At 43.9% G+C, this 27,184-nt stretch overlaps 1 long non-coding RNA gene across 1 annotated transcript in view; it reads left to right on the top strand.

The window, feature by feature from the left end:
- Positions 1–27,184, top strand: part of LOC133388305 (uncharacterized) — a 63,074-nt gene that overhangs the window by 12,746 nt on the left and 23,144 nt on the right. Inside the window, exon 2 of the long non-coding RNA XR_009763728.1 lies at positions 22,301–22,405. This is a non-coding gene — a long non-coding RNA (uncharacterized LOC133388305). The remainder of the gene's footprint in view (positions 1–22,300; positions 22,406–27,184) is intronic.

Here is a 27,184-nt window from a genome sequence, read left to right as displayed (position 1 = left end):
AAAAGAAAAGGGGCCTCGCTCCATGCCCAGCCCCCAAATGCCCACCAGCAGAACTTTCTTCCTCAGAACAGAAGGATAAAAGGGCAGCGAGGGCACTGGATCCAACCACAACTGTGGAATTCCTTCCCGGAAGAGGTGCATCTGGCCCCTTCCTTGTACAGCTCTTGTTATACACTGAAGATGCACCTCTTTACCCTGGCCTTTGACACTTGTAGCCTGCCCTGGGATCTTATGGTGAAGGGCTGGTAAGAAATCTAATAAATATTGATAATTATAATAATAGGTTGGGTACTGGATGGGAAGCTATAGTATCCTTATGGACTATAGTACCCTTATGGAGAGGTATCAGTCTCAAGTCGGAAGTCACTTGCTGCCATGAAGGCTGTTTCCCAGGTCGTTGCCCATGCTCATCCATCAAATAGGTCATGAGAAATGGTGGATTTAGTCACTTGATTTCCAGGTGGTCGGGGCAAAAAGTTCCAAATTGTTTTAAGTGGTGGGAAAAGTAGGCTGGGAGGGTTTTGTTTTTACCGTACTCTAGTGGGGTTTGCTCTTCACACCACCTCCTTGCCAGAGGACAGAAGAGAAGCTATGCACTACCTGGCTGTCCTTAAAGCAAGCTGGGTGCCTGGGCAGTAGCTGTTGGCTGGCTAGCTGCCAGGTAGGTTGCCCAAAAGATGTTTTACGTAGAGCCTCTTTAGAGCAAGTCGGCTGGCCGGCCAGCCAGCAGCAACCGCCACCTGGCTTGCTCACTGGCTGTCCGTCTGTCCAGGTAATTCAGCATTGCCCACCTCCCACGGACAAGGGAGAGAGCGAGAAAGAGCAGAGCTGCTTTGCTCCTACTACATAAAGGTAAAACAACACATAAGCAAATAAACCCTGCTGCTTTCCCTCCTTCATAGAAACAATTAAGAAATGGTGCCTATCCCTGAAAATTAGTGACATGCCCTCCCCCAATTTGCCCCATGTGAGTAGCATTAGAATGAACAGCTTCCGCTGGGTAGCTCTGTGCAGAAGTGACAGGGGCAGGAAAGTAAGACTTCGTTGCTGCCATCATTGCCACGGGATAGGCCTTAATATGGATCTAGTCTGTGTCCAGTCAGATTTGTCCGATTCTTCCTCCATCATTGCTCTAATCATTGTCCTTGCCACTTCACCATCTTTGGAAAGCCAAGGAGCACGTCTGACGTCATCAGCAGGGAGTGGGCACCTAGAATCAATTATGTTAACTGTCCAGGTCATTTCCCTATTCCACAGATCAGCCAGAGCTTCCTATCCAGAAAGCGGATAGGGAGAAAACTTCTCCTTCTCTCACAATTCTAGAATTTGGGGTCATCCAATGAAGCTGCATGTTGGAAGATTCAGGGCAGAGAAAGGAAGTCGTTCTTCACACACACTGCATAGTAAGATTGTGGAATTCCCTCTCGCAAAAAGTACTGAGGGCTGCCAACTGGGATGTCTTTTAAGGAGGATTAGACATACTCATGGAGGATAATGTTGTCAGTGGCTACTAGCCATGAAAGCTGTGGACTGCCTCCAGTACTGGAGACTGTGACTACCAGTTGCTGGAAACCACAGGTGGGGCACGTGCTCTTGAACTGAGGTCCTGTTTGTGAGCTTTCCATGGGCATCTGCTTGGCCACTGTGAAAACAGAATGCTAGACTGACTGGGGCTCGGGGCTGATCCAGCAGGCGCTTCTTAATCACTGGCTGAGGTGCCAGGAAAGACCCTGAAAGTCATGAGGAAACATTCGGCTCTATCTTGCTTCAAGGGTAGAATAGATTTCCAATCCCTGTGTGGGGACACAAGCTCTTGTAAGCCTAAACCATGCCAGGTAGTGACTTATCCATGACAATGGGACTACATATTATTCCATTGGTGCAAAAGGAATAGTGTTTTTTTTCTTTTTAACTTTAACTTTAAAATATAAATTGCATTTTTGCTGTCTCCCCTCATTCTTTCCCCAGAATGATGCTATGTCATGATGACAAGGTGATATGTTAAGGATCACAGTGCTGCATGGCATTGTGACTATAATATGCTGGGCTAGGTTAGGTTTCAGTTTGCTTTCAGTTTGCCTCAAAACAGCATTTATGATAGCTTGCCAAGAAACAATGTATGTGGTTTGACAAAGGTCAGCTCATGTCCTCACCTGGTGAAGTATCCAGTACACATAGGAGAAGAATGGGCACATGCAAAAGAATGAAGGAGACCAGTACTCTCTGCTGTTAACTCTGCTATTAACTACGATGGCTATGCTCTGACCCCACAGTTGAAGGCGGTATGCTTCTGAATACCAGTTGCTAGAAATGGCAGGTGGGAAGAGTGCTCTTTTGCTCAGGTCCTGCGTGTGGGCTTCCCACAGGCATCTGGTTGGCCACAGTGAGAACAGGATGCTGGACTAGATGGGCCATTGGCCTGATCCAGCAGGCTCTTCTTATGTTCTTATGCTAGTCCAGCTGAATACATATCTTCACATTTGGGGTGAATGTTTGTTGCACTTTTCTCTATCTGGAGGTCAGAGATGCTAATGGAGGCAGAGCTTCAGCTACTTGTAGATTCATCATGTAGGCTTGAATGTGAGGTCTAATGTAGGAGTAGACAATGTCTTTAGGAGTACCCCTGGGTTGGCCTCAAGGGACCTTGTGTCCCTGGCATTTCCCTCATAGTCACTTCAGTGTGGGTTTCAAAGACGAGAGGTTGCACAGTTAGATTTTGGTTTGATCATCTGGCTGATCTCCATGTGTTCAGCTAAAGTAATGAGGCTTTCTTGACTTCTGTTGTACGATGCTGATGACATAACATCTTCTTTATTGCTTGCCATGTTGCCTGTGGACAATGACATTTCCAATGTCCAACCTATCTCATGCACAGGAGAAACACTTTTGGCACCTAGTCTCCACAGCAAGGATGGTGCCTCATCTGTGAAACCTTGGCTTAGAGAGGTTCATAGAACCACTGAGGCATCATTAGCCCCCAGTATCTGGGAGTTTCAGGCAGTTTGGTCTAAACTGGGGTTAAGCTGTCTCCTGGCCAATTCTGATGGGGCATGTCTTGCAATTTGCACTGTATCTGAGGAACAAACGCTGTGCTTTAATACAGCCAGGTGTCTTGCAGCTCTGGTTTTCACACCAAGGCCCAAGTATATAGGGGGATTTTAGAAAGCATAAAATGCCAGAGACATTCCTTTGCAGGTTGATTAGAGGCACACACTGTTGTCTGAGATTTTGCATGGTTTATTGGTGTGTTTTAACTTTTCCCTGCTTATGCCACTCAGACTATGACGTAGCACGTTCCGAGCCTGCTTCCTTGGTAACCTCTTTTATTTATTTATTTATTTATTTATTTATTTATTTATTATTCAATTAATATCCTGCCCTTCCTCCCAGCATGAGCCTTTTTCAAGGCGTTTAGAATTCGTGAATTGGTGGCACCAACAGGACCAGTGTGTTGGCCAGGGTGTTTAGCAGGGCAGACCTTAGTTTTCAGGTTTCATGTGTGACCCTCCGGCTATACACTCAAAAATTAATCAGCAAACTAAGAGGCAGTCTATGCAGCCCAACCATAGAATAAAGCAGACTATATCTCCTGTACAGACACTTTTGCACGATATGGGATTTAGGATGTAGAAAGCTCGCTTTTTTTGGCACCCCTGATGTCATGCCAATTTTGCTCAGTTTTCCAGGCAGCACCAAGCATGACTGTTCTTTTCAGATTGAAGCAATGACCACAGCTGGAAGGCTTAGGTTTCGTTTGCAGCACAAAGAGGGTGAGGAAGTGGAAGCTTAAGGCACACAAGCTCTACATCCAGGCCTAGGCCACAATACTTCGTGGAGTACATGGAGTGGAGTAGCTTTGCTTCCAACACTGAGGTATGTTAAGTCTGGTTGACTCAAGTGAGCCGTTTGTTCTGGTTTTGGAAACCATATTGGAAGTTGTGAAGGGATGGGGGAGAAATTCAATTTTGTTGGCATTTTAATGAGAAGCTACCTAATCTGCACTTTTCAACCCAATGCACCAGCCAAAGCACACCTATCTCTTGAAATTCATACTTCATAGAATTTTGCAGTGCAGCTCTCAAATGCATACAAAAGTGCCATTAGAGTTGCTACAAGTTACTGAGACTGAATCTGTCCAAATTTTAACAAACATTTGTCAACAAATATGGAAAAGAAAACAATGGCACACAGACTAGCCCATAGACCAATATACATCCCAATTCCAAAGAAAGGGGCTCCCAGGGAATGCAGTAATTATCGAACTATTGCCTTAATATCCCATGCAAGTAAACTAATGCTCAAGATTCAACAACAAAGGCTCTTACCATATATGGAGCAAGAAATGCCAGATGTCCAAGCTGGATTTGGAAAGGGAAGAGGCACCAGAGATCATATTGCAAACATATGTTGGATAATGGAACGGAGCAAGGAATTTCAGAAGGAAATCACCCTGTGCTTTATAGATTACAGCAAAGCCTTTGACTGTGTAGATCATGAAAGACTATGGAATGATCTGAAAGAAATGGGGGTGCCACAGCATCTGATTGTCCTGATGCGCAACCTATACTTTGGACAAGAGGCTACTGTAAGGACAGAATATGGAGAAACCGATTGGTTCCCCATCGGAAAGGGTGTGAGACAGGGATGCATTTTATCACCCTATTTGTTTAATCTGTACGCAGAACATATCATACGGAAAGCAGGATTGGACCAGATGAAGGAGGTGTGGAAACTGGAGGGAGAAATATCAATAATTTAAGATATGCAGACGATACCATACTCTTAGCAGAAACCAGTAATGATTTGAAATGAATGCTGTTGAAAGTTAAAGAGGAAAGCACAAAAGCAGGACTACAGCTGAATGCCAAAAAGACTAAAGTAATGACAACAGAAGATTTATGTAACTTTAAAGTTGACAATGAGGGCATTGAACTTGTCAAGGATTATTGATACCTTGGCACAGTCATTAACCAAAATGGAGACAACAGTCAAGAAATCAGAAGAAGGCTAGGACTGGGGAGGGCAGCTATGACAGAACTAGAAAAGGTCCTCAAATGCAAAGATGTATCACTGAACACTAAAGTCATGATAATTCAGACCATGGTATTCCCGATCTCTATGTATGGATGTGAAAGTTGGACAGTGAAAAAAGCGGATAAGAGAAAAATCAACTCATTTGAAATGTGGTGTTGGAGGAGAGATTTGCACATACCATGGACTGCAAAAAAGACAAATAAGTGGGTGTTAGAACAAATTAAACCAGAACTATTACTAGAAGCTAAAATGATGAAACTGAGGTTGTCACTTTGGACACATCATGAGAAGACAAGATTCACTAGAAAGATAATAATGCTGGGAAAAACAGGCAGTAGAAAAAGAGGAAGGCCAAACAAGAGATGGATTGATTCCATAAAGGAAGCCACAGACCTGAACTTACAGGATCTGAACAGGGTGGTTCACGACAGATGCTACTGGAGGATGCTGATTCATAGGGTCGCCATAAATCGAAATCGATTTGAAGGCACATAACTAGGGGTTTAACTATAAGCACGACCAACTCCTCACAAACCACAGCCTCCTCTCACAGACCTGAGTAGAGGAGACATGATTAGGAACTGTAAGCCTCAGAAATAAATGGTAGGAGCATGCACAGAGTGCACCTGCCACACCAGTGAGGAACCTCTGTTTATATTTAATAAGGTTATTCCACAACAGACATCCTTTGCATAAACAGTATATCTTATAAACACCACAAGTAAAAGAGTCGGCTGGATCAGGCCAAAGGCCTATCTAGTCCAGCATCCTATTCCCACAGTAGAGAGAGAGAGAGAGAGAGAGAGAGAGAGACACGCACGCACGCACGCGCACACACACACACACACAGAACATTTTTTTCAAATCTAAAGAAAAAGAGGAAGGCAAAACCTCTATACTTCTCTCCAGGGCTGGTGCCAAAGAGCAGCCAGGTTGGGGCCTGGCTGAGGGCCCCTGAAGTGCCCCTCATTAGAGTGGGAGAGTAGCACTCCGCTTCCATGATCCGTGGCAGGGTCCCACAGCAGGGAGGGAGCTTCCATGCTGCCTGCCCATTCGCTCACTCCTCCTATCTGTCTCCTGCTGCTAGGGTACTGCGCATGCGTGCCATCAACCAAGATGGCGGCAGAGGCTTCTCTAAGGAGCTGATGCCCCCGCCGCCATCTTGGTTGATGGCAGCCCTGTGCGCGCAGCAGCAGAAGACAGGTGAAAGGTAGGTAAAACAGGCAGTAGCCACATGCCAGGGCTGTATAGTATATTATTATACAGCCACGAGAGTATACTCTCGTGGCTGTATACTATAGCCAGCGTGGAGTTTTCACATTCTGCAATGTTAAATTGAAAATACCCCCCTTCCCATTCTGATGCTTCCCATAAGCTCATTTGAATACAAAACCTTACAAAACTTATAGTCCTGAACGCAGAAACGCTTGTTTAACAACCCTCTACATTTTCATGGTGAATCACAAAACAGTCAGAGAGAGTTGAGAGTTCAAAGTCTAAAAAGAGAGAGAGAAAAACCCAGAGCCCTTTTGTACTTTTTTCTGTCAGAGTTCTCATAATCTGTTGAAATTCACTAAAAACCAGCCACGTTCACAGAGTACCTGTAATCCTAATACTGACCTTGCCCCATACTCTGACCTTCATCTTCAGTTTAAAAGTTAACAAAATGCCTGGCTGATTTTTAATTAATTTAAGAAATTTTGGCTTGAACTCAATGATAATGTCAGGCATGCTCAGTAAGAACCATCAGTGTTCTAAAAGCCAGACTCACAGCTTGCTGGGCTTGCCTAATCGGGGCCACACCCACACCAGACTTTGATTTCATGCGAGACAGTCATGGCTTCCCCCAGAGAATCCTGGGAAGTGTAGTTTGTGAAAGGTGCTGAGAGGAGATTCCTATTCCCCTGAGAGAGCTCCAGTGGCCAGAGTGGTTTAAAAGTCAGCCACTCTGACTGCAGCTCTGTGAGGGGAACAGGGCATCTCCTGACAACTCTCAGCACCCTTCACTAACTACACTTCCCAGGATTCTTTGGGAGAAGCCATGACTGCCTAAAGTGAAATACCTGTCTGGTGTGAATGTGGCCAGGGACAGCTTTGGTTTAAATTTGGGTGCAAGGCTACATGTGCCTACTGTAGAATAAAAAGGTGGGGGAAATGCTGAAAAGCAATGATACTGTTCACAATGTTTTCCTTTTGAAAAGGAAAGGGGCTTCCCCTCTGCCCAGTGCCCACCCATCCAATCTCCTCCCCTCCTTCCCATGGTCAGTTTTACCTATCTTAAGCATGATTGCACGGGAGTAAATACCACTGAACTCAATAAGCATGCAAATGATCAAACCTGCCCTCCCCTCCCCCTTCCTTTGCCCCTCCCCTTCCAATCCCCTCCTTTCCCCTTCCCCTCCTTCTGCTCCCCTCTCCCCTTCCTTTCTCCTTCCCTCTCCTCTCCCCTCCTCCACCCCATGGTCAGTTTTACCTGTCCTAACAGTGATTGTATAGGAATAAATCCCATTGAACTCAGTAAGCATGCTCAGACCTGCCTTTCCCCTCCTTCCCTTTTCCTCTCCCTTTCTCCTCCCATCCCATCTTCCTTCCTCCTCCCCTGCCCACTCCAGCTCTCCCCCCCGGTAACTTTTACCTATCCTAATCATGACTGCATAGGAGTATATCCGATTCAACTCAATAATCATACAAGTGATCAGACCTGCCTTTTCCCTCCTTCCCCTTTCCTCTCCCTTTCTCCTCCCACTTCCTTCTTCCGCCTTCCTTGCCCACTCCAGCCCTCCCCCCCAGTCAGTTTTACCTATCCAAAGCATGATTGCATGGGAGTAAATCCCACTGAACTCAATAAACATGCAAATGATCAAACCTGCCCTTCTCTTATTATTTATTTTATTTATTTATTAACTTTATTTATACCCCGCCGTTTTTCCAAATTGGAACTCATGGCGGCTTCCAGATAAAAAACAGATACAATTAAAACCTACCAAAGTTAAAAGCATATAATACATAAGTAAATAAATATAGACAGATATAATTAAAAATGAACTCTAATTTAAAATAGCATTAAACTGTTTCTGATATTAAAAACTATACTCATAAAAACAGCATAATTAAAAAATAAACAAGCAAGAGCAATATGACCTCCTTTTGGGCCTATCCTTAGCCGCCTTCGGAATCAAAGGCTTGCTGAAATAAGAAAGTTTTTACCTGTCGACGAAAGGACTGCAGGGAAGAGGCCATTCTTATCTCCTTAGGGAGGGAATTCCAAAGCCTAGGGGCAGCCACTGAGAAGGCCCTATCTCGTATCCTCACCAGTTGTACTTGTGCGGATGAAGGTATTGAAAGAAGGGCCTCTCCTGAAGATCTCAGGGCCCAGGCAGGCACATAGAGGGCAATGTGGTCTGACAAATAGCCTGGACCCAAGCCGTGTAGGGCTTTATAGGTCAACACCAGCACTTTGACTTGTGTCCGGAAACAAACTGGCAGCCAGTGGAGCTTTTTTAGCAGGGGAGTTGTATGGTCCCTGTAATCAGCCCCAGTTAGCATTCTGGCTGCAGCACGTTGTACCAGCTGAAGTTTCCGAGCAGTCTTCAGAGGCAGCCCCACGTAGAACGCATTACAGTAATCTAAACGGGATGTGACTAAGGCATGTGTCACCGTGGCCAGATCGGACGGGTCAAGGAACGGGTGCAGTTGGCGCACTAATCTCAAATGTGCAAAAGCTGAGTCCAGGAGGACACCCAAACTGTGAACCTGTGTCTTCAGGGGGAGTATAACCCCATCCAGCACAGGCTGTATCCCTATTCCCTGATCTGCCTTACGACTGACCAGGAGCACCTCTGTCTTGTCTGGATTAAGCCTCAATTTGTTCATCCTCATCCAATCCACAACTGATGTCAGACACCGGTTTAAAACTAAGACAGCTTCCTTGGAAGAAGGTGGAAAGGAGAAATAGAATTGGGTGTCATCAGCATACTGGTGGCACCGAACTCCAAACGCCCGAACAACCTCTCCCAGTGGTTTCATGTAGATGTTAAACAACATAGGGGACAAAACTGAACCCTGAGGGACTCCACAGGCCAATGGCCAAGGAGTCGAACAGGAGTCCCCCAGTACCACCTTCTGGGTTCGCCCCTCCAGGAATGACCGGAGCCACTGCAAAACAGTGCCTCCAAGTCCCAACCCAGCTAGGCGGTCCAGGAGGATACCATGGTTGATGGTATCGAAAGCCACTGAGAGGTCCAGCAGAACCAACAGGGACACACTCCCCCTGTCCAGTTCTCTGCGTAGGTCGTCCACCAAGGCGACCAAAGCTGTCTCCGTCCCATACCCAGGCCTGAAACCAGATTGAAATGAATCTAGATACTCTGTTTCATCCAGGAATCTCTGGAGCTGGGAGGCTACCACACACTCTATTACCTTACCCAAGAATGGAATATTGGACACTGGCCAGTAGTTATCCATGTTTAAGGGGTCCAGGGAAGGTTTTTTCAATAAAGGTCTCACAACTGCCTCCTTTAGGCACCTTGGAATTCTGCCTTGTTGTAAGGAGGCGTTGACCACTTCTTTCACCCACTCAGCCAGTCCTCTCTGGCCTTCAGCCTTCCCCTCCCCCTTCTGCTTGCTCCCATCCCCCTCCTCCCCTCTGCCCTCCCTCCCCTCCCTCCTCCACCTCCTCCCCTCCCCATCCCCTGTGGTCAGTTTCACCTATCCTAAGCATGATTGCAGGGGAGTAAATCCCACTGAACTCAATAAGCATGCAAATGATCAGTGCATTCTCAGCAAAGTTGCACAGGATCCCATTTCTTACCTCCCAGATTAAAAAGCAGAGAAGTTCACTAATAGGCAAAAAACCTTGAGGTTTCAGAACGTACCTATAGCCCACAGATATTTCTATCAAACTATAGAACATAACCTCCAATTTTATTTATTTTATTATTATTTAATTTGTATCCCGCCCTTCCTCCCAGCAGGAGCCCAGGGCAGCAAACAAGGTGCTAAAAACACTTTAAAACATCATAAAAACAGATCTTAAAATACATTAAAACAAAACAGCGTTAAAAACATTTAAAAAACAACTTTAAAAAAGGGTTAAAACATTATTAAAAAACATATCAAGCAATTCTAACACAGACGCAGACCGGGATAGGTCTCAACTTAAAAGGCTTATTGAAAGAGGAAAGTCTTCAACAGGCACCGAAAAGATAGCAGAGATGGCGCCTGCCTATTATTCAAAGGGAGGGAATTCCACAGGGTAGGTGCCACTACACTAAAGGTCCGTTTCCTATGTTGTGCAGAACGAACCTCCTGATAAGATGGTATAGCCCTCACATGCAGAGTGCAGTGATTGACTGGGTATATAAGGGATAAGAGGGTCTTTCACATATCCTGGTCCCAAGCTGTATAGGGCTTTGTATGCCAAAACTAGGACCTTGAACTTGGCCCGGTAGCAAATGGGCAGCCAGTGCAATTCTTTCAGCAGCGGGGTGACATGTTGGCGATACCCTGCCCCAGTGAGCAGTCTCACTGCCACATTTTACACCAGCTGCAGCTTCCGAACCAACTTCAAGGGCAGCCCCACATAGAGCGCATTGCAGTAATCCAGCCTGGAGGTTACCAGTGTGTGGACAACAGTGGTCAGGCTATCCCGGTCCAGAAAGGGCTGCAGCTGTCTCACCAGCCAAAGCTGGTAAAAGCTACTCCTAGCCATTGAGGTCACCTGGGCCTCTAGCGACAAAGATGGCTCCAGGAGCACCCCCAGACTACAGACTTGCTCTTTCAGAGGGAGTACGACCCCATCCAAAGCAGGCAACTGACCAATTATCTGAACTCGGCAACCACCAACCTACAGCGCCTCCGTCTTGCTAGGAAACACAAAAGGCTGTCTTCACCATCATATGACATTGACCAATAAAAAGGCTTTGAAATTAATAAAATAAATTTGACACAGGTTTCTAGGATGAATAATGAGGGAAATAAAATTTTCTAGTTTAGATTCTCTGTAGAAACACTAGTAACACAGGAAAGAAGCAAAGTAAGAAGAACACCAACAAACATACAAAAATATAATGCTCCATCTTTGGAGATGGCAGGTGTTGCCACCACTCACCATATGTTCAGAGGCACATGTTACCAAATTCTTCCAAGCTACACAGGAAGTGGATTGGACTGTGAAAGACCAACCCAAATTGTGTTTGCATTTCGACAACTTTGTAGGGCAGTACAATATCTTAGAGAGGAGTTCAGGTCTCCTGCTCCCCTGGTGCATTCACTATAGCTGCCCAATTTCCCTGCTTTTTAAAGTTTGGTAGAAATATCTGTGGGCTATAGGTACGTTCTTAAACCGCAAGGTTTTTTGCCTATTAGTGAATTATTATTGTTGTTGTTGTTGTTATTATTATTATTAATGTTTCTGTCCTGCCTTTCCTCCTAATAATATATTAGGCATGACAAACAACAAAGAACAAAACAATACAATTAAAAATAAAATAAAAACATATTTACAATATTAAAAAAGCATTAAGAACATCTAAAAACATTTAAAAACAGTGACATACCTCTACAGCTAATAATTTCAAGGTTGCCAGGAACAGTATCTTTCAGCCACACAGGAATGTTTTTAAATTCCTTCTGAACAATGAGGGAGACAGATGTACCTCACCAGGAAGAGCATCCCACAAATGGGGAACCACCACCAAGAAGAACCTGTCATGGGTCACTGCCAGCTGAACAGTGCACAGCAGCAGCATCACCAGCAAGGTCTCCAGCTGTAAGGACCAAGATAGCTAATATTTGAGGAGGGCACTCTTTTAGGTACTGTATCACCTACAACTACACTGTGTTCACTCAACGGCATTTGTGTACTTGTGTTTCCCATTCATGGTAAAATGCCCAATGCTCCTAGGGTGATTGGACAGGGCCCCAAGCCCTCCCTAACTCTGTCTGTGAAATGAAAATAGCTTGCTATAGCTTGGGAAATTCTATTATCTTTGTGTTTAAAACTCAGCAACTGAGAAAATGGCTATAATGTGTGTGTGTACTACACTACTACTATGCTAAGCCTGCAAAGCAATTGATTTCCCCTATATATTCTGCAATGTCTTGTGTCTCTGTCCTTCCCATTCCCCTTCTTAGGTAGTGTTGGATCCCAAGTGACAGTGCTAAGAAGATACCTCCTTCCTTTCTCTCACCAAACTGCTTACAGATTCCTAAAGAACTCTTCAATCTTTGAGAGAAGAGGGAATGTTGCTTGGGTTGCATGTGTGTGTGAGTATAGGAAGAGAAAGAAAACATTTTTTAAAAACCCAAGTGCATTCTTTCTGCAGCACTCAGGAAAAAGAATGTTTCACAGGGGATTGGAAAGGCGAAATTTTTTCACATCCAAATGGATTGCAATTTCCCTCCATTTAGCACCTGAAGGTAATTAGCTCGAAGAGACTGTCAAGTGAGAAACACGTTCATGGAACATTAACTCTCATACATTCTCCAGTTGCTGGGAATTAATAGGAAAGATTAAAGTTTAAAGAGAGCAAAATGCCATTACCTCGCAAGCCACCTCTCTCAGCGGCAGTAACTAGCCCTCACTAACCTAGAAGCACCACCAGAGACTCGGACTCCTGCTTCAGGCAACAACAGATTTGACTGGGTTCATCCACTACCCCCAGCCCATCTGTGGGCTCCTAGTGACCCTAAATTATAGAGTGATGCATCACAATTTTGCATTCTGTAGATAAGAGGAACAGTGCTCATACATAGGTCTTCGTGTGTGCATTCCATCCTTCCATGCTGAACTAGAACTCACTGGTGGGCAAAGCTCTCCATGGGTCAGTCAGTCCCTTCATACAAGTTAGCAAGGAAGCATGGATGCTGCCCCCCTGGATTCTGCATGCTGGTGAGTGCCAGGAAGCACAAGTGTGTGCACGATGCCAGGAATGGGATGGCTCTTACTGGTTCACACATACAAATGAAGAGAGGGGGTCCTTCCTTTCTTGAATACCACGTCCTTCCAACTACTACGACATCTTTCATAAGTTTAATTGTAATGCCACACCCAACTAAGGTAAAATAACAATTGCTACACAAAAAGAGAATGACAATAAAATTACTTAGGGGAAGGAAACTGATGCCCCCCCCCAAGCTATAATAACTTCTGCCCAAATACAAAACAAAAAGCATAAAGGGGGATCCTTCCCTCTCAACCACACTCAAGTTTATTGAAGCCTCTGCATTGTAAAGATTTCCATGTTGCTTTTGCATTTCAGGGGGAGAGTGAATAAGAAAGAGAGAGAGAGAGAGAGACGGGGAGAGCGAGCGAGCAAGCGAGATGAAATTGAGACATGGAAGAATTTATTGCCCAGAAAATTCCATTCTGCTATCTGATTCGAAAAGTCCAGTCCCCCCAGCTTCGGAAAATCTATTTTCCACATTTTAATACCCTGCAGAACAGTCCTCATAACTCATCCGAGTGTGTTAAGCACAGTTTTATTAGATCTGAAACAAATTTTGGTGGGGAGATACTATAGGTCATTAACCATGGAGTAATTTTATCCTTGTTTCCCTAATGATGCCATAATGGCGAGCGAATTTCTTAACTAAAGACCAAAGAACATTTTGAAGGTCAGTTTCATCTGTGAGCTCCTTCAAGCGCTTCTCAGAGAAGATTGGAAAACTCGCCGATTTTTTGAAGAGTCATTAATAATGTGAAAGCTGAAAGAGTGCTCCCATTTGCGTCCTGCTTTTTACCTTTTAATTTTATATCGCTTTAGTCTCTCTCTCTCTCTGTCCCCCTCCCTCCCGCTCCTTTTTCTCTCTAAATCTCTTCTGGAGGTGCCCCCACAGCTGGCTAAAAGGACTAACTAGGCCACTGGTGAGATGCACTATAATTCAGGGCACTGATCCAAAGGAGAAGGGAAAAGGAAGGTATTCAAATATGCCTGAGTGCTGTGCCCAGTGAAACTTGTTTGAGCCAGAGAACGTTAAAGTACCTGTTCACACATTACTTTTCTCTCTACGCATAGAATCTCTGTAGGAAGATGCAAGTGTAATTTATGAAGGTAGTATGGATGTTTCTCAGCTGTGGGCGCATGGTTAGCTACTTATCTTCCTGTAAGGAAAAGGAAAATGTATGAGGAGCCTCCAGAGTCAGTGCTATTACACAGTGTAGAACAAGTTTCTGTGTATTGACGGGTTGTTGTCTTAACCTCTTGTCTTCTAATTTACCTCTCTAACCACTGACTAGAGTTCACTTCACTAGAGGTAAGCATGAATTCCCTGGCATTCTACCTTTGCAGTGCAATCCTATATATGGTGTTGATTGTTATTTATTGGAGATTTATTGTCCCCCACCCTGAGATATTTGGATTAAGGGTGGGATAGAAATATTGAAATAAATAAATAGATAAATCCTATCCAGAAATAAGTCCCACTGAGTTCAGTGGGTTTGCTCCTAGATAAGTGGGTATAGGATTGTAACCTTCATGTAACAAGGGGGCAATTGGCATGGAATAAAATTACTTTATCCTGGGGAAATTTTGCAACAGTGCATTGCATGCATAAGTCATAAGTGGGAACTGGGATCAACCCTATGAGATAAATGCATTTATGTCCTCTCACATCAGGGGACAGAAGGAGCCTGTGTATGAGTCACACAGCTAGAGGTGAATACAGGAACACGATGTGTGTCTGTGTGTAGCATGAGCCTTGTTAGTCTTCAGATATTTATGGTGTATGTGTGCATATATTTTGAAAATGTGGATAGTGGTCTAAAGGAATTCAGGTTGATGCTTATTCTTACTCTCATACACCTGCTTTATGTTTTGCACATTGAGCAGTTAGTGGACATAGATAATGTAGGCTTGCATTATTTCCAGCTGTGCTCAAATGATGGGGGCCACAAAGCCCAAGGCCTGTTATCTTTTGTGATGCCCCCCAGCTACAGTTGATAGACCACAATACAGGTAAAATGGTGGTGGTGGGGTCAGGGGGCTGTGTTTTCATTAAGGGACCTTCTACCTTCAACCATTTATTGAGCTTAGAAGACTGTCATATCCTGAAGACGCAAGGCACATTTCCCTCTGTGTCATCTTCACATAAAGTATCTAGCATAAAGGCTCTAGTTTACTGTTAATCCCATTTCACGGATGGGTAATGTTATCTGGAAGTGAGTGGCTGGTCAAGACCACAGAAGTCCAGAAATGATCCAAATGATCTAAACGGACGCTATTTCTACTGGACCACAATAGTGTCGTCACGTCTTTTGGAAGCATATACAAATACATAAAAAAGAAGGATCATACTCACTGTTAAGGTACATGGTGTAAAGGCTAGCACTTTCGACTCTGAATCTAGGGTCATGCTTACTGTGCCTATCCTTGACTTGAACATGCATGGACTTTGTGCATGCAACCTGGGATACTGAGAAGTGCAGACAATGTATACATGGACAACAAGAAGTACACAAAATGGGCTCTGTTCACAAGGGAACAATGAATATGGGGAGATTCAAGGGTGATGACAGCAGGCATGATGCTGTTCCTCTCTGGGCAGGGTTGTCCAGACATGCAGCAATGCAAGGAAGATCCAGCTTTTTCTGCCTTGTTATAGTGAAACCAAAAACAGGACATGGATTTGCCATGTTGGCCTAAGACCAGCGAGACCATGAAGCACTCAACCTAATGTACCTCAGAGACTAGTGAGTATAATGGGGAAGAATGTCTGCTGCCTGGAGCTTCTTGGGGAAAGGGTGGGCCAACATTGATAACTGCCAGGGTACCAGGTTCATGTGTTTAAAGATACAAAAATTAGAAAAATGGCCACGCACCAAGTTCTCTGCATGTGATACTTGAGCATGTTGCTCAAAGAGCCCCACATACTCAAAATATTTCCCAGCCCTGGAGCTCTTAAAGAAATGAGCATTGCTTCCTAGATGGAAAGTGGCAGACTTAGATGAGTTTCACATTATTGCATTTGTGTACAAAGATCTTCAAGATCTACTATACAAATGATACAAATGACTGAGTTTATTATCTGCAATATGACAGTTTAGGTTTTGTAGGTTTGAAATGAATTTTCTCCCTACAATACCAAAATATCTTGAAGTTGAATATTTTCCAAATATTCTCTAGCTATTTGCTGAATATTCACCAAACATTTTGTATCCATATTTGACATCAAATGAGATGTAATTTAAATATATGATACCAGTTGTTTGACAGTATTTGATGGTTAACAGGTAATGGTATATTTGTAGCTAGCAGCATTTGATAGGTTACATGCAATAGAAATTTGATGTTTGTGAGATTTCATATTAAAAGCCTCCCAAAAGCTAAACAGTCAAGAGGTGCCAACAAGTCTGAGGCTGCAATCTTGCATCAATTTACCAGGGAGTAAGAGCCACTGAACTCAGTGGAACTTATTTCTGAGTAGACCTGTACACTAAAGCATTCAAATTTTGAGATAAAAATTGCCTTTAAGATGTGAGTTTGAATTTCTCAGATTTGAATGACAAAATTGGACACTTTGTTGTATTTTGAATATTTGTGAAGATTCTTTTCAGATTGAATGCTTTGGCATTTTTCTGTTCATGTTCATGCATATTTTGCTGATATCTTTGCACTGTGTTTGCTTATGAAGATGCCCAGAGCCAAATTCAATGAGTGTGCTTTATTGAGGAAGCTACGTTACTCCTTCAGGTGACAATGGTGTTAGGGATTATATGACTCCTCATGAGGTCATCATCAGGCACCATGTGCATTGAGAAGAATCAAAGAGCGTAGCAGAGCTGAGTTTGCAGGTGAAATACACCCCCTGGGTAGAATGCTGGACTACCATCTGGAAGAATCATCCTGCTCCAGTCATGGATTCACTTGATGATATTGTGGGAAATACCTGCAGTACCCTAGCCACATATAAAATAATAACCTATTTCACAGGGATGTAGAGAATGATGGAAATTATGAAGATGGGAAAAACTTGCAAAATTGGAAGTGTTATAAAAAGACAAACAAGCACTTCTCCTAATAAATATATAGCCATGCTGGTACATGCAGGTCATGGGGGAGAGAAAGAAGCCCAGAATGGGGCATCGGAGGGCAGCTAGAGTGTTCTCCCAGTTCTCTGGCCAAGAGTTGCAATGCTTTGTGTGTGTGTAGAGAGGGGAGCTCCAGCCGGTGAGTGGGGGGAGGGGGCAGGGAGGGATGTGTGTGGTGACACTTTCTACTCCCAGATGTGATGCCAGCAATAATTTCAATTTTATGCCTTTGTTATGGCTTTAATCACTTTCTTTATGCGTTTTGTTCCAGCGATCAGGGAGAGACACCTGATAGGCAAAAAGGATATCAGGGGAACAATTTTTATTTGGAATGTGGTGAGAAGTCTAATTAGAATTTGAATTCTGCTGAGCCTTGAAATGGTCGGTACTTTATCCTGATCGCCTTAGATATTGTTTCGAGTCAATCATCTGTCACAACATGGCACGCAGTACAGAGCCTCTCCAGCCAACAGCATGCTTTGCTTTGTGCTAAGGGCCATTGGGAGGGGAGCACAGGGTGGGGAAGGCAGGCAGGCAAGCAAGCAGGAGCCTCCCCTCCAACAGCTTTGCCCAGGAGCTAGATAAAATACACATTGTGTGCCAAACAGGCAGCAACTCGGCCCAGCGCAGCTCAGCAAGGGAATAGTGGCTCCCTGTTCAGCCCTGCTTAGCTGGACAAACATCTGAGCTAAATTGGCTATGCAGGGGTGGATTCTCCAGAAAGAAGGTGGTGCAGAGTGTAGACCAGTAGCTCTCAGCTGCTTGTACACCTGGCTCATTGTTAGAGGCAGCCCTGAGGAGGGGGGGGTCTATGTGGAAGCAGAGTGCATTTGGGAACAGCCATTGCTTGACGGTAGAGCATTTACTTTGCATGCAGGAGGTTCCAGTTTCAAAAAACCAATGGACTGGGAAAAAACCCAGTCTGAAACTCCAGAGAGCCACTGCAAGTCAGTGGAGAAAACATTGAACTAGATCGACTGACTGTCTGACTCTGTGTAAGACATCGTCCTATGTTGAGAGGGCCATTGGTGAGCTCTTGTCAGTGAAGCCCAGCTGGCTGTTGTGACTTCCCTGTTTCCCACCAGCCCAATGGCCTGCTTAGGAAACTATGTCCAGCAGTGCAAACCAGACTAGCCTGGCACTGCCTGACTCGTGGAGCTGCTAAATGCGGGGTGGGGAGGGAATGAAGCTAGAGTTGCCAATGTTTGAATTCATAGTTCCTTGGGCAGAGCTGTGGCCCAGCACCTAACAGGCCAGGGGTGGAACTTGGTAAAACCTCATGGGCAGAGCTGGAGGATCAGGTCCAGATCCAGGAGAGAAGTCAGTGAGATGGAAGCAAAGATTGGCAGAAGCTAGAAGGTCAGGGACAGAGCTTGGATGGCTTAGCACTGGGATCAAAACCAACAGGGGTTAAGAAAGAACTGCCACCACTTTTCTCAGGCCCACTCTGATATTTTCCTGATTTCTTTTTACTGCTTGACAATGGACCAGTAAAATAACAGCCAGTTGGAAAGAGTAGGTGAGAACTGTGAGGAAGGTGAGAATAAACATAGAAATCGAGTTGAGGTACAACTCTTACATAATTTACAAAGGAGTTGATGCCACTGCCTTCAAGATAGTTCATATCTCAGCCTAATGTACCTCACAGGGTTATATGGATAAAATGGGGCGTGGTTTATATTGAGCATTGTGGAGGAAAGGCAGGGTATAAAAGAGAACAAAGTTGGGCTAACTTAGGTAGATTTTTATGGTGTCAGCCTCCCAAATCTGAGAGGAAAAATAAAAATAGTTGCTGAAAAAAGTCTTGGCTGCTTCACACTCCAAATATCCTGGATTCCATAGTATTGTGCAGGAAATGCAGCCAAGTAAATGATAATTCCCAGGATATTCTGCCATAAAATGTGCATGCCATGAGATACCAGCTCCAGTTCAGTTATTACTAATGCATGATGCAGAATTAGTCACTTGAATGTGACATAGCTCCGTTTCGCTGTAGTGTGATATACACACCAGTGGGCTTCTGCATTCAGATCATTTGGGGGATCCAGATGTTTACCCACTTCTTTTATGGGAATATTGCAGTTTCCCAGCATTGAATATCAAGCTGTGCAATTTTGTTGTTGAGGAAATGCTATTCCTCCTGTGAAAGTACTATAATTACTAATGTTAATGTCAGAGCCGGCCCAAGGGATAAAGGACAAGATCTCTCCCTCATTTTACATACAGAAGTTGAGCAGACTGGCAGCTGAAATCTACCTCAAAGGTAGAGATGAGACATCGAGCCCTTCTGCACTGTACATTTAAAGCAGCATTATGCCACTTTAAATAGCTGTGGCTTCCCCCAAAGCATCCTGAGAATTGTTGTTTGTTAAGGGTGCTGAGAGTTGTTAGGAGTCCCCCCTCCCCAATGCTCCTCACAATGCCTCAAATCCCAGAGTGGTTAAACAGTCAGTCCCTCTTCCCAGGAAACTCTGGGAATTGTAGCGCTGTAAGGGGAATAGGAGTCTCCTAACAACTCTCAACACCCATAATAAACCACAGTTCTCCAGATTCTATGGGGGAGGCCCTGGCTGTTTAAAGTGGTGGAATACTGCTTTAAATGTATAGTGCAGAAGGGGCCTCCATTGCACCAGAGGATCGAGCTTGGGGGGTGCAGGGCAGGCCGTATGGCACAGAACGCTCTGTCCACCAACACCTCACGACTGCTCCCCAGCTTCAGCAGTCTGTGGCAGCTGTCCAATGCCCCTGCTTAATGCTGTTTCAAAAATGGTTTACTTTTAAATAAACTGACTGGATAACAGGTACAACATAGTTACAAGTTTCACACAGCTTGCTCTACATCATTTTGTAAACTTTTTAGAAATGCCATTGTTTTTGTTTTATTAACCTTCCGAGTGAGCATTAGTCCCCCATAGGGAAACTGCTAGTGCATTCTAAATGCTGCAGCTGGCTGGGTATCCACCCCAGCATTGTATGTCTTACTGCAGCGGCAAGAAGGAAGGAGAGGGATGTCAGATGATTCCACTCCATTCCCCATCCCTGTGGATCCTACTGTTGGATTTCCATGCTGGTTCTTTTAACTCTTGCAGAGTAGAAAGGGAAACCTGTCCACTGTATCTGTCTTTTTGCTGGAAAGGTTTTTGCTGCTGTCAGCACCCACTAACATAGGCAACTCATACAACAGTACAGTAGGGCCCCGCTTTATGGCGCTTCGCTAATGCAGCAGTCTCAATTAGACGCAATTAGACTAAACCCCCACTCATACGGCGCTTGTTCCGCTTTTACGGCAGTTTTCAGGCGTTGCACGCCATTCTATTCAATGAGTTCCGCTTTTCAGCGGGGGTCCGGAATGTAACCCACCGTATGAGTGGGGCCCTAGTGTATGTTTTAAAATGGTGGGAAACACACACATTGCTTTCTTGGGTAGAAAAATCCCACGCCAATCTCACTTTAGTTCATGACATGGTCAGAAGAGATGTCCATCATGTATGCTGAGGCCTGCTTTTGACTGCGCATTCCAACATCTGAAGACCTATGAAAATGCAATAAATGTCTAATTCAGACAGACAGCGTGCTGCACAATGGATCCAAAGACTGCTTGTTTTCTGTCAGAAACAAACACATCAAGATGGAAATATTAGCACTTTCAGACTAATGACCCTGCAGATGTTTGCCTTCATGTACAGTTTGTGGCTTGGCTCATTTGCTTGAACAGAATCCTCCAGGAAGTTCTTGAAAGAAAATCAAATTCAAAGGAAGGGGAGCTATATTTAGTCCCTCTCTTTTAGTATATGTCACCATCTTACAGTCTCTGGTTCAAGCAGTTCAAATATATATTCTGAAAAATTAAATGTAAGTAACATCTATACTTATACCTGCCCTCAACAGTTATTCAATCTGCAAATCAGATGCGTAACTTTCCTTTGGGTGTGCCCAGGTGGTGCATTTTCTCTCATATGTAATTGGAGAAAACATCTGCGTTGCAAAAAAGAAATGTATGAATGGACACAAATGGTGACCTTGAATTCTGGAAATATTCTTTTGATTCTACTCCTCCAGGTTCTAAGGAATGCCTCTGAAATTGTGTGGGCCTAGAGAAAAAACATTTTGGGAGGTGGGGAAATGATGCGTTGATGCCAAAATTGGAGCACATTCTGTATAACAGAGATGGGGAACTTGTGGTCCTCCAGATGTTAAGACTACAATTCCCATCATTCCTGATTATTCGCTATGCTGGTTGGAGCTGAGGGGAGTTGGACTCCAACAACATTTAGAGGGCCACAGGTTCCCGGTTCCTGCTGAAAGAGTTATAGGAGTGGGGTGGGAAGGATGTGTCAAAAAGATAAACTCAAACAGAATATAGATAATATGCATTTCCATTGTTTTGTGCTCCCCACTTACCTTACTGGTAAGAAATTCTAAGGAAAGCCTTTTATAGGGTCAGCTGCTTGGTAATTTGTACTTCTAAGAGAACAAAAATTGCAAATAAATAAATAAAAACATAAATAGACCTTGATGCTGAAACTTGGCATTGCAAGGAAAAAGAATTTACGTCAAAACATTTAGGCAACCTCTTAGAATTATTTTAACTGTTCTAAAAGTTTGAAAAGTAGCACTTTACAGATGGTGTTTGACATGGAGTGGTGGTGGTGAAAAGCTGATGATTTAGCCTTGCAATTTGCCACTAGCCATGTGTACCAAGAGTACGAAGTCAATCAAAGCAAAAGGTATGTCTTTTGAGACTCTAGTCCTGTGCACACCTACTTGGGAGCGAGCCCCATTGAACTCAGTGGGCTCACCTCTAAGTAAATGTGCATAAGATCTGGATGCATAAGTATAAAGGGGATCCAGTGATTTATTTAGTTTTTGAAACCACTCCAATTTACACACACAGCTAGAGGCATGTGTGACGATGAAAACAGGTAATTCCGTAGCGACCAACATAACACTTGTAAGCTTCTCTAAATAATATTTTGTGTTTTGGCTAATATTAATTGAACTCCAATTAACATTAAACTGTTTGTTAACTGGATTGATCTTCCCTACAAAAATAATCAAGAAGTATGCCACAGGTAGTTTAAATGCTTTCTTTTTGTGTTTTAAAAGATGTGAGCAACAGAAGTTTTGCAACCTCACGAATTTATCTGTAACTTGGATAGCTATATTCTCTATAAGTATGAATTTTAAAAAATGGCATTTGCCTAGAATATCCATAAACTGGAAGCTCTTTCTTTACAGAAGACACCTGGATGCCATGCAGCAGACAAGCTAAAATTCTGCGTTTGCCGGACATAAACTGATTGTTTGGAAAGAATCATGGCCTCAGTTCCTCATCAGTAAAATGTGAGTAATAAAAGTGACATGCCTTACAAGGTGATTGTGATAGTGCAGTTTATGTTCATCACATGCATTTAGCTAATTGCATGATACACCGATCGGCCACTGGAGGCACTGAACGTGTATTAAGCAAAGGAAACAGAGTGTAGTGGAGGGAACAGCTTATGCACACTGTGATTTTGTAGGTGCTCAGCTATTAGAAAGCTCACTATCATGTGGAAGGGTTAAGATTATCTCATCTGTGAAGAGCACCAGAAACAGTGGTGGGTTTCAGTGACCAAAGGAAAAAGCACCCTAGGTATCAGCCATCAAAGCTTATTAACCAAGGTGGAATCAATTTTTTGCCCATAATAAGAAGAATCCATCTGTTTTATCTGGCTTGCATTAACTCATCAGTAGAGCAATGCACATTCTACATAGCTGCAGTCTGTTGTGCCTCACTGGTCTCCTTGTCCTGTATTAACAAGGGAAACTGAGTTACAGAAGGACCAAGCACCCATAAGTTCTGGAATGGTCATAAAGCCACCAGTCCTGAGGAAAACATCCTTCTGTGTCCAGAGCTCCCAAAATAGACTCATCAAAATGGCAGAGTGCTGTGATTAGAGAGCTGGAGTGACCAAAGTGGGCAGCATATCAGTAAGCCTGCATTTGGATTCCTGTACTGAGCAGGGGTTTGGACTCGATGGCCTTATAGGCCCCTTCCAACTCTATGATTCTATGAACCCCTTCAGGCAAATTGAGTGGCTTGTCTCTTTGGGGAACACAGATTGGTATAGTCTTCATGCGAGGGGTAGGATACCACCTCAGAATGTGTGTGGATAGACCTGGAATTATGTTAGCTGGGACTGCTCATGTCAGTGTTGGGAACAATGGGAAAGTTAAAAATTAGTTTTATGCTACTTTTTTGCCAATAGGGCTTCAAAGTGGCACACAAAAGATTAAAAAATAAATGGGGCTATGGGCATCACATCCCAAAATTACAGCATGGCCCATATTTGCAGGCACAAGAGGATCAAAGTACTAAGATGGGTAGCCTTGCTGTCAGGCAAGGAACAATTTCATCTTGGGCATATCCTCCTGACTGACTGATGTGGTGATACATTAACCCCTCACCCTTTCCTTCCTAATCAGTGTAATGTGAGAAGCTGTGTGGGTAGGTGTATCTCCCCACCCCAACCCTCACACTTGTGTTGATTGATACTGCTGGGGGGCAACAAGGCAACAGCCTAAATTTCATGGTCCTTGGGCTCTCTTTGGGCTCCTCTGAACCATAAAGCTGCTGTAGATTTCTATGGTCTTCTCCATTTCCCCCCTTTTGGTTAGCTTGCTTTGAGACAATCTTCCTAAACTAAGAGAGCTGTCTTTTGTTTGTTTTACTTACACTTAGGGAGGTGCAACAAGCTTTCTTCCTGAATTAAGAGAGCTCAAGGAAACAGTTGGAAAACTCCTACAAATAAGGAAAGGACATGTTCAGAATTAGAATTATGGAGCAGGATAAAAGAGAAGCCAGAAACTGCTCTGGGGAGGTGCTGTCCACATAACTATGTCACTTGATGATACCAATTTTTGTGAGGCACGTATTTTGCAGGAAATTATACCAATCTGGAGTGGGCAAAGTTTATTTATTTATTTATTCATTATTAGATTTATATCCTGCCCTTCCTCTCAGTAGGAGCCCAGGGCTCTTTTAGAATTTTCTCTGTAAAAGAAACACTCCCCAAAGGGAGGGGGGCATCTTGATTGTGAAATGACAAACCCTCCTTTTGCCTTGGGAAATGCTGTACCTGGCAACAGCTACTTTCAAGGAGATAAACATTTTTGCCATTTTGTGTGTGCATGATAAAGTTCCCCAAATGAGACACCCCCTTTTATAAGGGTGGGGGTGAAATATTCTCTGAAATGGCCCTTCCATTTTGGCTCAGTCCAGCTTCATGACCTTGCAACATTTTGTCACATGGCCTCAAGCCCCCCCCCCGCATCTGTAACCTTCCCAGGTGACCTACCACCAGGGAGTTTAAAGTTAAAAGGATTTAAAAGCCCAAGTTATTGGCCTTTACAGCCCCTGATGTTGCCCTAACTGCATAGGTAACTAAGGTGGTTATTTGGGGAAGAAACTTCATTAGGGGTGCCCACAAACCTGTTGTGCCCCACAACATTCTGCATTATTACAAGTTATCTTGAGTAGCAGCACCTGGATGTTAAGTGCAGCTGCTCAGGCCAACAAAATGTTTTGAACAGGCTTTTCCTCTGTGTACTCAGGTGTCTCTACCTTTCTCAGCTTCCTCCTTATACTAATCACCTGAGAGGCAGTGTTTCCTCTCTCCTTTAATTAGGCCCTGCACAGCTGAAGTCCCCAAATCTAGCCACCCACATGTTCTGGGGGGCTTATACTGTCTTGAAGTGACTAGTGCTGACATTCCTAGGAGCCTAGAAAAAACTTTCCTTTTTTGAAAACCAGCTTATCCCATGTTGCATTCCCCAAGGTGCCTTTGCTTGGCCAGTTTTTTTTAACAAATAAAATAGAATATTCCTTTATGTTCATTAGGCATGTTTTTTTAAAAAATGAAGGTGTCACTTGTAGTGCGAGTCGTTTCCGACTCTTAGGGTGATGTCTTGCGACGTTTACTAGGCAGACCGTATATATGGGGTGGGATTGCCAGTTCCTTCCCTGGCCTTTCTTTACCCCCCAGCGTATGCCGGGTACTCATTTTACCGACCACGGATGGACGGAAGGCTGAGTGGACCTCGACCCCTTTTTAAAAATAAAAAATAAAAAATTCCTTTGTGTTCATCTCTCACGAAATAATTCAGGAAAATCAGTTGCAAAAACTGGAGTCAATACACAATATTATTAATACTGATTATTATTATTGTTATGCTGTCCCTCCTGAAGGAGCCCAGGGTAGAAAACATAAACAAAACAATTTAACAAGACAAAGAAAATGGCATGTGTATCATTTTCCTTTGTCAGAAAACGCAAAGGAAAGACTTTCACCATAGAGGAAAGATGAACAGGAGAAAGGGATATTTCTCTTTCTACTGTTAGTTGGAGTACAATGGGTGAGGGCCACACCTAGAAGGTGGGTTCTCCAGTTCAGGCTCCCTGGGATCAGCACCCAGTGCTGGAGAGCACTGAACATTGCCCCTTGGACTGGGTCATGGCAGGGGGCCTGGTTCCTCCCCTTTATACCAGGTCTGCTCAGCCAAGCCGCTTTATGCTGCTGCCATGCAGGAGCTGTTAGTGCACACACCACCTGTTTCCTTCTGTGTTTGAAAAGGGCGTTAGGCCATGAGCACTCGTGGAATCTGTGAGCATGCTAGGCTAGGGCCCAGCATCAGACTCTGATGTGCCTGGATAGAGCCTGGAGCCCTGGAAAGGCTATGTGATGCACAGGCAGAACATTGGCAGCTTCTAAAAATAAATATTTCTCTCTATTTGGTTCAAGGAATATATAGCCAAAACAAACAAACCCAGAGGGAGCGGATGGAAGGCAGGCAGATTATAGGTCTCCTCCTTTCAGTTGACTAGGAGTAGAGCAGAATAGCTGTGACCATGAAGCACATCCACAGGCAGCAGGTGATGGAACAGTGTGTTCCCGGCAGAGGCTGGCTTTCTATTATGTTTGTACTACACCCTAGCTAATTGCCCTAGGCTAGCAGCAAGATATGCAGAGGGGCTAAGCAGTCACAAAACAATAGTGTTAGTATCAGAAGAGTGTTAGATGGGTAGCATTGTGATCACCATGAAATGTATGAGCAGGATCACTTTGACAAAATATTTGAGTGATGTCACATTCAGTGGTACATGGACAATTTCCACACATCTTTCATCAACTAAGCCAGCTCCAGATGAATTGGTGGCTAGATTAAGGTGAAAGTGGAAGGTGAACCTGATGAAAAATGCTGAGTCTCCATATCGCTGTCAGCTCAAGTAGCACATAATGGAGAGGACGCTTTCAAGTCACCTAGGGGAACCCTCATATTGCACCATCTTATGAAAGTAGAGGGTTGCCTATCACAGCAGCATTCTGATGCAACTCTTAAAAGAGTAATCTCAGTTTTTAGGCTTGGTAACCCTAGCTTGGGGAGTTAATCATTTTTGCCAACTATTTTGCTTCAAGTGTACTACTACATCTTCATCCATTTTTAATTTTGTACAGCACCCTGTGGTTTGCCTTTGATCTCATCTGTTTATTCTATAGGTTTCAAAACCCACTAAAGGACACAATAGACATAGATAATTGTTGGGGGATGAATCCAAGAATTCTTCGATTAAACCCTGCTTTTAAGGCTTCCCCCAAGAAAACCAGTGAATGAGACCCCCCAGGAGACCCTTAGAAAAGAGGATCCTTCACAGATGTGGGCTTTTTGATCCCACCTCAGGTTTTCTCATAGTCAGGTCCTCAGAAAATCTAGAGGATCCAAGTCGCTCTAGTATGTAACCAAGCTATTTTCCATTTGGGGGGGGGGAATAGCCAGGTTCATTACTGAGCTACTCTGATGTGAGCCAGGGGGAGCTTGCCCATCATGACTTACATTTAATCTCATTTGCTTTTTCTTTCTTTTTTTCCCCATTTATCCAGTTTGGAGAGATTCTTTCGGAGGTCTTTACATTCTGATCTGGGAGGGATCTATAACGTTGTTCTGCACTGTACGCTCTCCCTTATAGGAGCTGTGTATTGAGCCTGGATTGGGTTGAATTGTGAACCAATTGTAGACAGTATTCTTATTAGCACTATTGAAGACCACCACCACACCCAATTCACTTTGGGGCCTTGCTTTGGA

This window comes from Rhineura floridana, chromosome 7 (genome assembly GCF_030035675.1).
Source record: "Rhineura floridana isolate rRhiFlo1 chromosome 7, rRhiFlo1.hap2, whole genome shotgun sequence".
In the NCBI taxonomy this organism is placed as follows: domain Eukaryota; kingdom Metazoa; phylum Chordata; class Lepidosauria; order Squamata; family Rhineuridae; genus Rhineura; species Rhineura floridana.
This window is presented reverse-complemented; position numbering and strand designations above follow the sequence as displayed.